The 17,339-nt window shown below is 36.3% G+C and overlaps 1 protein-coding gene across 1 annotated transcript in view; it reads left to right on the top strand.

Moving 5' to 3' along the window:
* Window positions 1-261: 261 nt before the first annotated feature.
* Window positions 262-17,339, top strand: part of REV3L (REV3 like, DNA directed polymerase zeta catalytic subunit) — a 159,434-nt gene continuing 142,356 nt past the window's right edge. Inside the window, exon 1 of the mRNA XM_021712854.1 lies at window positions 262-392. The gene's annotated coding sequence lies outside the window, so the exon portion shown is untranslated. The remainder of the gene's footprint in view (window positions 393-17,339) is intronic.

Below are 17,339 nucleotides of genomic sequence, written 5' to 3'. Positions count from 1 at the left end.
TATATAACAGTTCACACATTTTAAATTTTTCTTCCATTTATTACAATTCTAAGGAAGTATAGCAATAATTAAACATTTTACTTTGCATATATATTTACACTTCAAAGTAATTTATATATAAATTAGGCTTTGTGTGAGATGGTGAAATGAAGACTTTGTAAATAAGAGTCCATGTTGATATGTGCAAGAATGTAAAGTTAAAACATGTTGGCATACTCCTAGTTTCTCAGAACAAGAAAATGACTAATCTAAATTTCATTTCAGAATAAAAACCAAGACAAGCCACATAAAAGCAACCTAAAAATTAAACTGTCATCATATTATTTGTTTTAAAACTATGGAATAATATATCTGAGGAAGATTTCTCTCAAAATTGTTTTTCTCAATTTCAAGTAAGTAATTTATTTTGGTTAATATATTGGGGGTAAGGGGGGTGGGGGTTGGCATTGAAATTGGTAAATTCTCCTCATCCTTAGAATAACAACTCAAATAGCAGCCTCTTTAAAGCCATCTGACCCTTTTGTCCGCTTCCAAAAGATTATTTCCTTGGTTCCTAAATCCTAGCCCCCTCCTACATTACTGTTAAAAGACTACACTGAGTATTGTGTCTGTCTGTAAGAACAGTCATGTGACACCGCCCTCATGCGCGCCCCCCCCATACTCCTCAGCCCCACTGCCTTCTGCTGAGAGATCCTGAGTAAGTTATTTTACTTCTGTGAGCCTTAGTTTCTTCCTCTGTGAGATGAGTTTTAATAACTTCTACCACACAGGATTGTTATGATAAGATAACCAGCAGATATCTGGTATATATAGTACCATAATTGTTACTTTCTTTACCTTTCTGTCTCCAGAATCTGCCACATTACCTCTTGTGTACTAAGTGCTCTCTATAATGTTTGAATTTGGCCGGGCATGGGTGCCTGTTGTCCCAGCTACTTGGGGGGCCGAGGTGGAAGGATCACCTGAGCCCGGGAGGTCCAGGCTGCAGAGAGCTGAAATCATGCCACTGCACTCCAGCCTAGGTGACAGAGTGAGACCCCGACTTAAAAAAAAAGTTTGAAATGTTATGAACACTGGAATTTTTGTATCCCTTATTCCTTACATGAGGACAAATGCAAATACCTGCATATTATGGTATGGAGCATTTTACAGTTGGGCCATGATGCCTATGTCTACAGGCTAGGTGATTGCCTGTTTTAAATACTTTTTTAAGAATGTGGCTGTTTTTTAATAAGTACCCCAGCCAGGCCTGAATTTCTTTTTAATGGTTGATGTGTATATAGACAGAGAAGTGTCCAGACTTGATCTTGCCTTGACAGAGGGATAGTGTTAAGCCATTGAGCAAAGAGGCAGTACAGTTTTCCAGTGCTGCAGATTAGGTTAAGTCTTTTTCTTCTGAAGAAAGCCTTTTCTTCCAGAGCCATCAGTAATGCCTTCTTTTTTAAATGATGATCGAACATGTCGAAAGTTTGTATGCCAGGTGGCAGGGCAAAGGTGACATGTCTGGATTTATTGCTGCTGCTGCTTCTTGCCTTTTGTGAATTTGTAACACTCACACAACGTAAAGCCTTTGGTTTTTGGCCTATTTAGGGTTGTGGAATGTGACCCAAATGATTGATTATCATCTAAAGCTTCAACTCTATGCACCATATATTTGCTACATACATTCCCAGGTTTTGTTTTGTTTTTTAATTATAGTATCTTTTAATTTTTTTAATGGTCATTAAAGGTATCCAAATTAATTATGATGTCTCTCACACCTTAGTTGATAATGCTTGGTGTTTTAAAAAAGTCGTGTTAGTTAAAAGACCTTAATTTTACATCATTGTACTAAGAGAGGTGGTTAGGAATCGGCTGTTTTTGTAGTAAGGACCTATGCCCTCTTCAGAGTGATTCAGTCTTCACTACAGCTCTGTGACATATGTACCGTGACCCTCATCTTACAGTTGAGGATATGAGGCATGGAGAAGGTAATTAACTGGGACCTAAAGTGATGTAGCATGATTTTCACCTCACAGCATGTGAGGAATAAATGAGAAATGTGTATTAGGTCCTTAACCCCCTAAACAGAAGAAACAGAGAAGCAAAATCTGAATGTCTTCAAACACTTCCAGAATTTGGTAATAGCCATTATTGGGCCATGGCAGTGACCATGAGTACATTTTTATTCACATTTTTGGGGGGTGGTAGTATACCCTGGTACTCTGATTTGATCTGTTTTTTCCCCTGAGCAATATTAATGTCTCTTCTCAATTGTTCCCATTTGGACTGAATTTTTTTTATATGTATGTTTATATAAAACAAGGTGATAGTAGGACTTTAATATCAATCTGATACAACATTTTTATAAATGTAGTGTAATTAAATAAGTAGTATATGAATATAATCTCATTGTGAAGTTTAAAAAGCAGAATAGGTAAAAGAAACATTTTCTAACCATAGCCACTTCTTAGCCAAGATTCTGGGCTGAGCTCAGTTAAGCAATTCTGCTGTGGTTTATGCCTGGTCTTGCTGGTATGGGTACAGTCACCTGATGGGTCATCTGGGAGCTATTTGGTCTAGGTTAGCTTTACTCATGAATCTAGAAATGGTTCTGGCTGTTGGCTGTGGTAATAGAGGGCTATGTGTCTCCAGCAGGCTAGCGGAGGCTTCTTTCCATGAAGGCAGCAGTAGGGTTTACAGGGCTAACTAGTAAAGGCAGAACTCATATATTTTCTGTTGTCCCATAGACCAGAGCAAATTGCATGGCTGAGCCCCGAGTTGGTGTGGAAGAGGTGTGTGGCTAATTAGGAGGCCGTTGCTGCAGCACTTGTTGCTAGCTGACTCATTTTTCAGGAAGCATTTGCCAGTGTGATATTGCCCCTTTTTGAATAAGTGGTGTTTATGTCAGCAATTCATTCAATGATTCAGATACATTTAGTTAATTCCTTATTCTTACTTGTTTTTATTCCATTCTCATCATCCTTCGACATCATTCCTGATCCTATCCACTCAACAGATTTTTACTGAGCACCCACTAAGTGCATAGTGTCATGATGTGAGCCGCCAGTGGAGCGAGACTGCTGTGTTAATCATCCAAGTTTCTTAAAGTTGCCTACCTGTCTCCATCATATGACAGAATTCTGTCAAAGCAGAAGATTATAACAGTTCCTTAAAAAGTGACCAAAACTCCATACCAGGCTGAGTTTATCTTATGTGTTAAAAGTTTTAAACACCCTCCATGAATTTCTTCAAATGAGAAAAACTGTAATACTGAGGGTTTTTAAAATCTGTACTCCCACCAGCAATATGAGACTTTTTCCATGTCCTCTCTAAGATTATATTCTCAAATGTTTTGATTATTGCCAGTCTAATAGATAAAAACAGGGATCTCAATGTAGTTTTAATTTTCATTTCTTTTATTATGAGTGGGATTGAGTGTTTTTCTATATGATTGAGAGGCATTTATAGTATTTCCTCTTTAATATACTATTTATCCTTCACTCATTTTCCTGTTGAGGCTGTTAGTCTTTTGCTTATTGATTCCACGGAGCTCTTCATATGTTGGGAAAATTGGTCTGTGTCTATGCGTTGAATTCCAAATATTTTTCCCAGTTTGTTCTTATGGTAAATACTTTTTATTTAAAGTGTTTTTTCATTTTATAAAGAACTTTTGTGTCTTAAGTTAGGCTTTTAAATTTCATTTAGGTGAAATTATGTTTACGTATCAGGCATGGAACGGAATGGAAAGATCCTGGCATTGTCACTTCTTATTTAGCAAACATATCTTCTAAAACTTTAAGGCTTAAAATGAGAGGTTTCAGAAGGATCCTATCTTTGATATCTTTTTCTCTTTTAGGTGTAGTTCTGTCATGAGCCCAGTACCTTTGACAGGGTAGTCCGAGGAGTAGGATCATTCTTGGGAGGGCTGTTTTTAGATGCTGAGAGTGTGTTGCATAGGTGGAAAATACTTTGTGTCACTAAGAATAAATTATTAGTAATATTGCTTTGAGTCTTGTCTATTTCAGTCCATGCACGTGCTCGTGTGTGTGTGTGTGTGTGTGTGTGTGTGTGTGTGTGTGTGTGTTTTGCCTAAAACATACAAATATACTGGTGGTGATTCAAGCAATGCGCTGCTGTATGTACACACAGTATCTGGGCGGGGGTTGGTTGTGGACCCCCTTGAGGATACCAAGATCCACAAGTGCTCAAGTTCCTTATGTATAATGAAGTAGTGTTTGCTTATAACCTAAGCACATCCTCCTGTGTAGTACTTTAAATCATCTCTAGATTACTTATAATACTTAATACAATGTCAGTGCTATGTAAATAGTTGTGATACTGTACTGTTCAGGTAATAAGGAAAAATGCCAGTGCATGTTCAGTACAGACGCAGCTGTCCATTATTTTTCTGATTGTTTTTGATCTTCAGTTGGTTGAATTCCACACATATGGAACCCATGGATATGGAGAGCCAGTCGTGTCACCCTTTTTTTATTCAGCTAGCCATAACCTCATTGGCCAAGCAGCTATATCAGGGTGGCTAGATTAGGCCAGCCTTTACTCAGTGGACCGCACAGAAGAAAGACAGACACTGAATGGAGCCTTTTGTGAGAAGGCAGTAATGCTACCTACTGCCCAAATAATATCCTAGATTTTTTAAGTAAGATGGTGGGGAGGTAGGAATAAGGTGGCAGAGACCTCTGTGACCTCTTGTGCAGCATCTGACGCTATGAAATACTGTGATCTTTTCCTTTGGCTTCTGTATCAAAAGGGGTTAGAAACTGCAAGGCTGAGCAGATGAGTGTTTTTTGAGTAATTTAATGTAGTTTTAAACATTTTAAAGTTGCCTAACCCTTTCTTCATATACAGTTTTACCTAACAGCATCAAAAAAAGCCAAAGCAAAGAGGAGCCACAAGTTATTTATGGTGGAAAGGCAGTATTGCCATGTTTTACATAGTTTTTAGTTTTTCAAAGTTGAGGTATTCTTTAGGCTCTGTTTTTTTTGTTTTGTTTTGCTTTGTTTTAATTTTAAAGATGGGTACAATTCAGCGTTAGGTATACAAATGTTCATTATGCAGGTACCCTTGTTGATGAGGTGTGGCCCCTGCCGCCCACAGTGGTTTCCCACTACTGCCAATTCCGCCCCCGCCCTCCCCTGGCAGTTTTCCACTACTGCCAGTCCCTTTCTTATAGTATTACGATAGTAGTTCAAGGTCCGCTTATGAGTGAGAACATGTGACACTTGGTTCTTTGTTTCTGTGGTAGACCACTCAATATTATAGACTAAGTCCATCCAAGTTGCTGCAGAGTTTTTGTCCTTCTTTATGGCTGCATAATATTTCATCATGTGTATGTACCACATTTTTTTATCCAGTCCTCTTTCAATGAGCAGCACAGTTGGTCCCATGTTTTTGTTATTGTGAATAATGCTGCAATAAACATGTGTGTGCAGGTAAAGGCTTTGTTTTATCATTAATAGCTTCATAAATGTTCCACTGAAAATTGAAAAGTTCTTGTTTATTTGATACTCAGTGGTTGACATACTGTTATTTCCTTGGATTAATCCTTAAAAAAATTTTTTTAGCATTTCTAAGGTTATAATATATCTCACAACATATGCACTTAATGCGATAATTTTCCCTGCTGCAAAGCTGATATTAAACTGATAAGACATTTTCTCATAGATGACTTAAAGAAATTATGAAATTTTAAATTCCTCTACATACTTTAAAAAAAAAATCTAACCTGTCATGGAATGAGTTTGTTTCCCAAACAAATGTTTGTCCATCCTTTCTGCCTTGCATCTCTAATTGTTTTAGCTTTGTGTATCTTAATATTGTTTTATTTGGCTCATAAAGCTTCATGACTGCCAAACGTTCTGTAGCAGTGCTTTTTAAACTTTGTGGTGAAGAATCAATTTTTGATTTTTTTCTGATACTATAAAATACATTAAAAATGAATTACTAGAAAAATGAAATAAGAGAAAAAACAAACAAAATATGAGTTTTATATTTAATTATTATACTTAACAGGTATAGAATCGCCCATCAGATTGCCATCAGGGTTTCTAAGTGCTCCCTTTCACTTTCCTACCTACACCTGTCTTGTTTACACCTATAGCAAACAGCTGGTTTTATAAGTGGCGTTTGTGTAGCTTTCTAGGTTTTTTTTATCATTATAAAGGGACTCAGTCATTAATTTCTTCTTGAATCCTGCTTTGTGTCCCATGTCAAAATTACTACTCCTGTTTCCTTTTAGTTTGATAATTTCTATGATATATGATATAAACCATTACCTGGCTGGTGCTGTATTGAATCCTTTTACATCACTTCATTTTTAAAACTATCTGAAGATCTTTTTAATGAGATTGTAACCATTAAACATTTTCTCTAATACTTGAGTTTTTTTATTTTTGTAATTTTATATTTTTAAGCTTATTTTTTGACTCAGAGTCTCATTTTACCAGCTAGACTGGAGGGCAGTGGCACGATCACAACTCATCACAGGTGTGAACTCCTGGGCTCTGACAATCCTCAGTCTTCTGAGTGGTTGGGACTATAGGTGCACACCACCATACCTAGCTAATTGTTTTTTTGATTTTTTTCCAGGCTGGTTGCAAACTCCAGGCCTCAAGCAGTTCTTCTGCCTTGGCCTCCCAAAGTGCTGGGATTGCAGGCATGAACCACTGCACCTGGCCTTTATACTTTTAAATAATTTTGTTTTACTTTTTCCTTTTGTTTTTTGCTTTTGCAGCATAAACTTTATTTTATGTTTTTCTTTTTAAACAGCATAGATAACAGAAATCCTTTCTAAAAGTATATGATTTTGAATGCTTTTAAAAGCGTATGTAGTTGTAATTATAAAATTCAAGAATAAAGCAAAATGTTATGTTCTTTTATGTAGTATAAGAGATTTAGCTTAGTTTAGCTTTTTAACACTCCCAACTTTCTAAGCTAATCTGTAAGACTACTTATAAATGTTGACTGTTTTAACTTTATCTGTGCTTCTTCAAAAGAATTTTAGCTTGTGTATTAAATTTAAATAAAACCCGTTGACCTCCGCTGTGTATATTAGTATGGTGTCGAGTGCCATTGCTCATTTATTTGTTAACCAGATCATTTATACTCATTCTTGAGTTTCAGTTTTGATCTTTTTGGTTGCCTCAGTGTTTTCAGGAGATATGTATGTGTGTTATCTTTTGAATCCTTGAATGCCTGAAAGTGACTTTTTTTGCATGCATATGTTGACGACAAAGTGGCTCAGTATGGTGTTCTTGTGTCCTAAACCTTTAAAACTTTCTAAACATTATTCTGGTGTCTTAAGTTAGACTGTGCCAGGATCATCCTTTTGATGGAGAGATGCAGGCACTTTTTATTTGGGGAGAGTTCTTCTATTATACCCTTGTTTATTGCTTTCATTCCATTTGTTGTGATTTTTTTTTTTTAAAAGAAATACCTGCTACTGTGGATTGGATCACATTTCTTTATATACCCATTTTCCCGCTTTGTTAACTTTGTCCTTTCTTAGTGAACATTTTCATTTTTGTCTTCTACATTACTGATATATTTTTTTCTGCAATATTGTGTTTTCTCATCTCTGATGTGGATTTTAATTTTGTTGTCACTGTTTCTATTCATCTTTCCGTTATCTCTTAGAGTTCTGTTTTTATCTTTATCTGCATATGAGTCTGTTGTTACCTTCTACATTTCTTCTGTTTCTGAATGTAAAGTATCACAGATTCTTTTCTTTGGCATTTTTAAGGTGTTTTATCTATGCTGTTGAATATTTTGAAGGGTCTCATCCTATGCTTATCCATCTATGAATAAGCAGCTGTTTATCCAGGCCTAGTGTTTGCCATAAGGTAGGGTATGCTGAATCCATGTAATCATATTTATTTTCTACTTATAAACAGGTAGAATTGTCCTTCATCCCACTTAGATGAACACACTCACCTTGTATACCTCTGCTAGATTGAAGTTTACAATTTTTTTCCCCGTATTCTTACTGCACGGTTCTCTGGCATGTGAGAGCTAAAACTAACATATTCCCCCACATAACCTGAGACAGTGTGTTCATTTTTAAAATCTAGAACCCTATGAAAGCCTCCAGGTTGTAAATGTCCTTACTAGTGATTTGATTAGTGGTAGAAGCTAATATATTTATTTTTTTGAATGCTAATTTAACATGACAGGATGGAGAACGCTATGCTCCATCAATCATGCTGATACTGGGCATTGTATTTTTAGATGTATTGCATGAGAGATGTATTGCATGAGAGATGTATTGCATGAGAGAATACCACCTCAGACATCTTAGAACATTTTTAGTAGGGAACCAGTTTCTGTTGGAGCAGACTGGTAACCAAGCACCAGTGCTTATGGTAACAGTGACTCAAGATGACTGGATTACCTATGGACTGGTAGGACTGTGAGTCCGTAACTGCTAGTAGGAGCTCCAGCTCTGGCTTCTCCCAGTGTGATGACTCTTATCATTGAACACGTCTGTTGCTGAGGCTTGGGAGCATAGGGTTATATATCTGTAGTCTTCACTTAATGTCCATAAGTTTTCAGAAACCACAACCTTAGCAAGTGACAGATAATGAAGCCATTTTTTTCTCATCAATTTTATAACAAAATGACATTGAAGGAAATGATGTTATTTGAGGGAGCACACTGTATGTCCTTTTGCTTCAAGTTGAGTTTTCCAATAACCTGCCAGTTGTGTTAAGTGAGGATTTACTGTGTATCTTAAATACTTCAGTGAAAAATCATGAGAAGGGTTATTTTGTATTTTATAAATTCTAAGAAGCATGTTTTTTCTCCATTTTTCTATCTCAGTAATTGGAATGTGTTTTATAGTGATATACCATATTTAATTGGCAGTACCTCTTTTTCTTAGTAGCAAAAATATATGATATTCTAATCATTGGCATTTAAGATACAATGAAATACATTAATAGATGTTTTAGCTTAGTGCCATTCTAGGTTCAGTCTCCTTATTTGTTATGAGTAAAGGGTTAACAGCCTTTCTTCTCTCTGGACGGTTTTGACCTTGGTTTAACTTCCTAGCTTTATTCACTTGGAAATCTGTTAAGGTAGAGTACCAGTTGTGTAACCAAGCACCGGTGCTTATGGTAACAGTGAGTCAAGATGACTGGATTACATATGGACTGGTAAGAGTGTGAGTCCGTAACTGCTGGTGGGAGCTCCAGCTCTGGCTTCTCCCAGTGTGATGACTGTCATCATTGGGCACGTCTGTTGCTGAGACTTGATAAGCTCTATCTGTGGACTGGAGATGTGAGCTGTGATTTGGTACCTCTAAGCTAGAGCAGCTGCTGTACCAGTCTGTGCTCTAGCTGTCTTACACTTGTCCTGTCGCCTGAGGGGGACAAAGACAGTAGCCCTGAACTGCCGCGAGGATGCCTGCCTGCCACTGCCCTGCTAGCAGTGAAGTATAACCGAAGTTGGGGTGACTTGTTTGGATTGAGTGAGTCTCAGTGTGTTGGCCTACCTGTATTTTGTGGCTTCATTTATTTGTTTTGTTTTTAATGTTTTACTGCTGAGTGAATCTGTGTTTATTCTTCTTAAGAATTTTAAATTCTAGACATTATACATCTCTACTTTATTAAGTAATGCCAAATTGTATTCCAAAGTGATACACCTACCAGTTGTGTGTTTCTGGTGTTCTGCATCTTCGCCAACATTTAGAATTGTCAGACAAGAAAAAGTTTTAAGATAATTCTTAAATTAACTCAATTTAAAACATCTCATTGTGGGTTTGTGTATTTTTCTCTCACTAGTGAGAACTTGAATTTTTCCATATGTTTATCGCCTGCTTTTTCTATCAGATACTGAGATAAGAGTGTTAAAGTCTCTACCTTACAGATTTGTCTATTTCTCTTTCCAGTTCTTTCAATTTTTGCTTTATATATTTTGAAGCTTTGTTAGATCCATACACATTTTAAATTGTCTATTTTCTTTGTGAAATAGCTCTTTATTCCTGTTGATAGTCCTTGATCTGAAGTCATCTTTGTCTTTTTTTTCCTATAGCCACATCAGCTTTCTTTTGATTAGTATTTACACGGTGTTTCATGTCAAGAACTGTGAAGTTAACTTGCCATGAATTTCATAGATGCTGGCAACAGACATGAGAGTTCTGTCTCTCCATTTCATTGCCTGTTAATAAGGAGTAACTGGAGAGATGTTTGAGGCCAGATACTGAGAAGTACGGTGTTTTTTAAAAATTATTTCAAAATTTATTTATTTATTTTTTGAGTTGGGGGTCTCGCTCTGTCACCCATGCTGGAGTGCAGTGGCACAATCACAACTCACCACAGCCTCAGTCTCCTGAGTAACTGGGAATACAAGTATATGCTACTATGGTTGGCTAATTTTTTTATTTTTGTAGCGATGAGGTCTGGCTATGCTGCTTGGACTGGTCTCGAAATCTTCAGCTCAAGCAGACCTCCCCCTGTTTCGGCCTCCCAAGTGCTGGGCTTACAGGCGTGACTCATACACACAGCCCTGAGAAATAGGTTAAAAACAGCTACCTCAGCAGAAACCTATGGAGATATGTCTCCCAACAGATCTTTTTTACTTTAATCCATCTACTCATATATCTTTGTATTTGAAGTGGGTTTCTTATAGATAGCATATAGGTGGGCTTACTTGTTTATTCAATCTGATAATGTCTACCTTTTATTAGTTCTGACAATTTTTAGATTGTTTACATTTAATATAATTGGTAATATGATCAGTTTAAAATCTACCATCATGCTAGCTGATTTCTGTTCTATATATTCTTTTTTTTTCCTTCCTCTTGGATTTTTAAAAAATTGTTCCTGTACCAATACCAGGCTGTTTTGATTCTTGTAGACTTATAATAAAGTTTAAAGCTGGGAGTGTGACACCTCCCACTTTGTTTCTTTTGCTGAGGATTGTTTTGGCTATTTGTGATCGTTTTCATTTCCATATGAATTTCTGTATTGTTGTTTCCAGCTCTGAGAAGAATGGGGATAGTAATTTAATGGATATTGCATTGAATCTGTAGATGCCTTGGATAGGATGTACATCTTAACAATGTTGATTCTTCCAGTCCATGAGCATGGAATATTTTTTCATTTGTTTGTGTCTTCTTTGATTTCTTTGAGCATTGTTTTGTAGTTTTCATTGTAAAGGTCTTTTACTTCTTTGGTTAGAAAGATGCCATAGTATTTCTTTTTTTAATGAATTGAATTGTACTTTTTGTTTGGTTCTCTGCCTGTTTGTTTTGGTGTATAAAAATCCATATAGACCCATGGAACAGAATAGAGATTCCGGAAGCAAAACCTCAATTTCTCAACCAACTCATCTTCTACAAAGCCTCTACCAAAAACCACCTGGGAGAGGAGAACATATTCTGTAAATGGTGCTGGGAAAACTGACTGACCACATTCAGAATGAAACAGGACCCCTACCCGTCACCATACATAAAAATCCAAATGGATCAGAGACCTAAATGTAAAACCTCAAACTATAAGAATAGTAGAAAACTTAGGAGACGCCCTTATGGAAATTAGAATAGGCAACCAATTCCTGATCAAAACCCCAGATGCCCATGCCATAAGAGATAAGATAGACAAATGGGACCTCATCAAACTGAAAAGCTTCTGCAAAGCTTTTGCAAAGCATTGAGAGAGAGAAGATAACCCACAGAATAGGAAAAAATAGCTACCAGGTGTAAATCTGACAAAGGCCTAACATCCAGGATCTATAAGGAACTCAAACATGACAAAAGGAAAAAAACAAACAGTCCCATTAAAAACTGGGCAAAAGATATGAATAGACACTTCTCAAAAGAAGATATGTGAGGAGCCAACAGAAAAATACTCAGCCTCACTAATCATCTGAGAAATGCAAATCAAAACCACATTGAGAGACCACTTAGAATTCCAGTAAAAGTGGCCATTGTTAATAAAACAAAAACAGATCCTGGCCCTGGCAAGGATGTGGAGAAAAGGGGATGCTTCTACACCGTTGGTGGGAGTGCAAACTAATTCAACCTCTAAGGAAAACAGTGTGGCAATTTCTAAAAACTAGAAGTTGACCTTCCATATGACCCAGCAATCCCCCTTCTGGGAATATACCCAGAGGAACTCAAATCATTCTATAAAAAAGATACCTGCATGAGCATGTTTATTGCAGCACTTGTCACAGTAGCAAAAACATAGAACCAACTGTGTGCTGCCCATTGAAAATGGACTGGATTTAAAAAATGTACATATACACGATGTACTATTACTCAGCCATAAAGAAGGACAAAATTATGGGCTTTGCAGCAACTTGAATGGATTTGGAGTCTATTATACTTAGCGATCTATCACAGAAACAAAGAATCTGGTACCACATGTTCTCACTCATAAGAGGACCCTGAACTTTTATCATAATACTGTAAGAAAGGGACTGGCAGTAACAGGACATTGCCGGGGCGGCGGTGGGTGGGCATGCAACATCAAAAAGGGTACCTGATCCTAATCCAGGCGAAGTGAGGTCCAATGGGAGGCCCAAAATTCACCTGTACCTAAACCACTTATGTACACAATCCTGACTTGTACTTCACAACTTTAAAATAAAATTTTTTTAAAAGTTGTTTCATTTTTCTTTACTATTTGCTTATTTATGTTTACCTCTTTTAAAAATTATTTTAGTGGCTGCCCTAGGGGTTGCAGTATACATTTGTAATTAATCATAGTCTTCCATCATGCTATTTATAAATAGCTGTATATGTATTGTAAGGGCTTTACAGCCATGTACTCTCATTTCCTTCTCTGTGCTATTGTTGATATACATTTTACTTTTATATATGCTGTCAGCATACAGTACATTGCTACTCCAGTTGTACATCACTTAACAACAGAGGGCACATTCTGAGAAATGTATCATCAGGCAATTTTGTTGTGTATGAGCATCATAAAGTATGCGTACACAAGCCTAGATGGTAGCCCACCACACGCCTCAACTGTATGGTGTTGTGGTGTGGCCTGTTGCTACTGGGCTACACACCTGTACGGTGTGCTGCTGTCCTGAGTACTGTGGGCAATTGAAACCCAGTGGGAGGTATTTGTGTATCTAACCATAGAAAGGTATGATAAAAATACAGCATAAAATAAAAAATAGTACACCTAGATAGGGCACTTTTATAGGGAGCTTGCGGGGCTAGAAATTGCTCTGGGTGAGCCAGTGAGTGGAGAGTGAATGTGAAGACCTAGGATGTTGCATTGCACTAATGTAGACTCTACAGACACTGTTCACTTAATTTATCTGTAAGAATTTTCTTTTACCAATAATTAATTATACCTTATTGTAACTTTTTACTTTATAGATTTTTTAATTTTTTAAACTTTGTGACTCATATGAGCACTTAGCTTAAAACACATTGTATAGCTATACTACAATATCCTCTTTATATCCTTATCTATAAGCTTTTTTCTATTTTAAACATTTTTTTATTTTTACTTTTAAAACTTTTTTGTTAAAAACTAATACACAAACACTCATGAGCTTAGGCCTGCACGGAGTCAAAATCATCAATATCACAGTCTCCATCTCCACATCTTGTCCCACTGGAAGGTCTTCAGGGACAGTGATAGCATGAAGCTGTCATCTCCTGTGACCCCCTGAAGGACCTGCCTGAGCCTCTGTACAGTTAACTCTCTTTGTATAAGTGGGAGTACATTCTAAAATAATGATGACATCGAGTATAGTAAATATGTAAACCAGCAACACAGTTGTTTCTTTTTTTTTTTTTTTTTTTTGAGTTGGAGTCTCACTCTGTCACCCAGACTGCAGTGCAGTGGCCACTCCCGGCCACTGCAGCCTCGACTTGCTGGGCTCCAGCGATCCTTCCACCTCAGCCTTCCAAATAGCTAGAACTACAGGTGCGCACTACCACGCCCGGCTAATTTTTTGATTTATTGTAGAGATGAGGTCTCGCCAAGATGCCCAGGCGGGTCTCGAACCCACGGGCTCAGGCAATTCACTCACCTCAGCCTCCCAAAGCGCGGGATTACAGGCTGAGCCACCGAACCCGGCTCACAGTTGTTTCTTATCATGAGGAAATATTATGTGCTGTATACAATTATGTGTGCTATACTTTTATACAAATGGCAGCGACATAAGTTTGTTTACACCAGATCACAAATGAATAATTGTACTACTATGTTAGGATAGCTGCGATGTTACTAGGTGATATGAATTTTTCAGTTCTGTTGTCATCTTATGGGATGTCATATATGTCATATATGTGATCCATTGTTGATTGAGACATCATTATGTGGAGCATGACTGTATTTTTGCTTTAGAGACAGTTGCCTTTTAGAGTAATTGCAATTAAGAAAAATCAGGTCTTTTATTTTCTTTATGCCATTTCTAGTGTTGTTCATGTCTTTGTGTAGATCCAAGTTTCTGTCTGGTATCATATTCCATCCACCTGAAGAACTTCCTTACCATTTATTGTAGGACAAGTCTGCTGGTAGTGAGCTATCTGTTTTTATTTATCTGTTTTTATATTTTTCCAACATATTCTTGCTGAGTATGGAATTCGGGGTTGCCATTTTTTCTTTTAGCACTTAGGAGATGTCACTCTTATGTGTTGTTTGTCTTTTGCATGTTTTTGCTATTTATCTTACCTTTGATTTCTGTATTAGTGTTTTTTTTCCACTTCCTCTTTTTATCTGTCTTTAAGATTTTTCTATATCTGGATATGATGTGTCTTTATCTTTGCATATGATGGGTCTGTTTTATTTGTTTTGTTTGGTGTTCTTAAGCTTCTTGGTTCTGTGGTTTGGCATATTTTATTTAATTTGGAAAATTCTCGGCCATTATCTTTTTGTGTGTTTCTTTTGACCTGTCCTCTCTCTCTACTCGTTCTGTAGTTTCAATTACGTGTATGTCAGGCCATTTGATACTTGTCTTATAGTTCTTGTGTGCTTTGTCCTGTTTTCATTTTGTTTTTTCCCTACTTGTTTTTTTTCTGATAGGATGAGATTTCTCTTCCAGGGAGATTACATTGTTGATAATGGTGATTGTTGCTATTTCCTGAAGCATTGATATTTCAGAAGATGAAGCTATATTGTTCAGGCTTCTTGTCACTTTTGAGATATTTCAGATTATTAGTAAAATATAAGTTTACACTTATTTTTATCCCAACTAAAAACAGCCTAATTAGGTGTGGGGGCGATGAGATATGACCCAGGATTGTGTCTGTTGTTGGGAAGAGAGAATATAGTATAATCGTTCTAATGACTTATGAATTAAGCTATGTTTTTAGTTTAGTAGATAAAATTTTTTTCTTATTTTTCTATCTCTGTTAATCAATTGGAAGTCATTGAGTTGTCATTCTGAATTATGTTTCAGTTATTATTAGATTATCATACATTTAATTTAGAGAAAATAATTAATATTACATATTATTAAGTTGCTAGACCTAGATGTTTTCATTTTTCTCTTCTAGAACTATGTAGAATTAAAGACATGGAATTGAATACAATTAAGAAATTAGCAATAATGTTTTTATTTGTAGTGTGTTAATTTACCTTTATTGTTGAGAAAGTGGTTTGGAAGTATAAATGTGATGCTTTTTAAAGGAAAGATTTTGTTTACTACATACAAAATTTAAGACTACTAAAAAATAATAAACTGATTAGTGTAAATAAAACAAACCTAAAACTTGGGTGTTTCAGTGTGGAAAAATTTTGAGTAGATTCAGATGCTATCAAAGGTAATGAATGAGAGCTATCCAGTTTCTTTTTAAAATTATGTAGTAGATCAAAAGGAAAGCAAGATATGCTTCTAATTTTTTTCATTTGCATCAATTGAAGTATGTCAGATTTGCTAAATAGGGATTCCTTGGATAGGTCTGATTGAAGTGTCTAAAGTGTAATAATAAACCTTACTTGTGAAATCTGAAGCATAATATTGTGAACTGAGTATTAGTATCTGAGAACAAGTTGTTTGGGGAACTAGTTATTAAAAGCATTTTTATGAGATCTCCATGTTACCTAATAGGGGTCTTTGTATGATGCTTCCTAATCTTTTACACACAAGAAAGTATTTTGTTTGACCCACGTTTCAGTAGCTGGCAGATTTTGAGAGGGGGGCATCCCTAAGTTAATATTAGAGAATAGCCTCATAAGAGGAGAAGGAGCCAAATGCATGAAGCATTTGCTTTTTTGGCAGAAAGCCTCAGTCAATATAGATTCTTTTTCAAAATGGAGGTAAACCTGATTCTGGACAGTTCCTTGTTTAGTGTGTTAAATTCCCACTGGATCCCGGCACGCTTGAGAATGGAGGGTCAAGCTTCTGTTGACAACTGTGACACTTTCTGGCTCTACTTTTGCAATCGAGGAACAGGAAATGAGGAGTTGTTTTTCCTCTGGTAAAAAGGAAGACTCTTTTTAAATTACTGAAATGTACAGTTGTACCTTGCTTAACCACAGGTTCTGAGAAAAGCATCAGTAGGCGATTCTCTCTCAGAACATAGAGTGTACTCACACAAACCAAGCTGGTGTACTGTTTGTACTTACATTTTTTTTCATATAGAAAACTAACTATTCCGGCACTATCACTGACTATCAATCATTTCTCCACCTTGATCTGCAGTGCCAATAATCAAGTGCCATATAAGAGGTTTCTAAATATGCTCTATTCTAATCTTAAGGGACCAATGTTGTATGTGCAATCCGTCTTCACTGAAACATTGTTTTGTGGCACATGACTGTAATAGAAATCCTGATCCTACCCACCTACACATATATAAAAGAAAAATGAAAATGCATTGTGTTCTTCTATCCTAATATGTTTTTCTCAATAAGTATTCTTGATACATTATAGGGCTTTGGTAGATATTTGTTAAAAAGAAGAGGAATATTTCTTTGTGTACAATCTTAAACAGGTAACAACCCCATACTTGTAGATTGTGGACTTATGAATTGCTTCTCTGTCCATTTCCATTGTTAACTGCCTTAAGAGGTCTCATTATTTTTTGCTTGGCCAATCATAATAACCTCCCAGCTTGTCTCTAACATTACCTCTTTTGAAATTCATCACTTATATTGTGACTAGAGAGATCTTTCTAAAACAAATGTTAATATACCAACAGAAAAATTGGTTAAAAATTCCTGATAATGTAAATGTTTAAACACGAGGGGTAGTGACATCTATATATGGCATATACGTTCTTCTGTACAGTCATCAAAAATCTCACTAAGAAAGAATGGAAGGGGAATATGTTTACTTTCATTACTAAGTGAAGAATAGTCTTCAAAATAGTTTATAGACTCTGATCCTTCTTTTTTTTTTTTTTTGAGTTGGAGTCTCAC

Source organism: Carlito syrichta, unplaced genomic scaffold (genome assembly GCF_000164805.1).
Source record: "Carlito syrichta isolate Samal-C Ts95f unplaced genomic scaffold, Tarsius_syrichta-2.0.1 Scaffold303669, whole genome shotgun sequence".
Lineage (NCBI taxonomy): Eukaryota > Metazoa > Chordata > Mammalia > Primates > Tarsiidae > Carlito > Carlito syrichta.
This window is presented reverse-complemented; position numbering and strand designations above follow the sequence as displayed.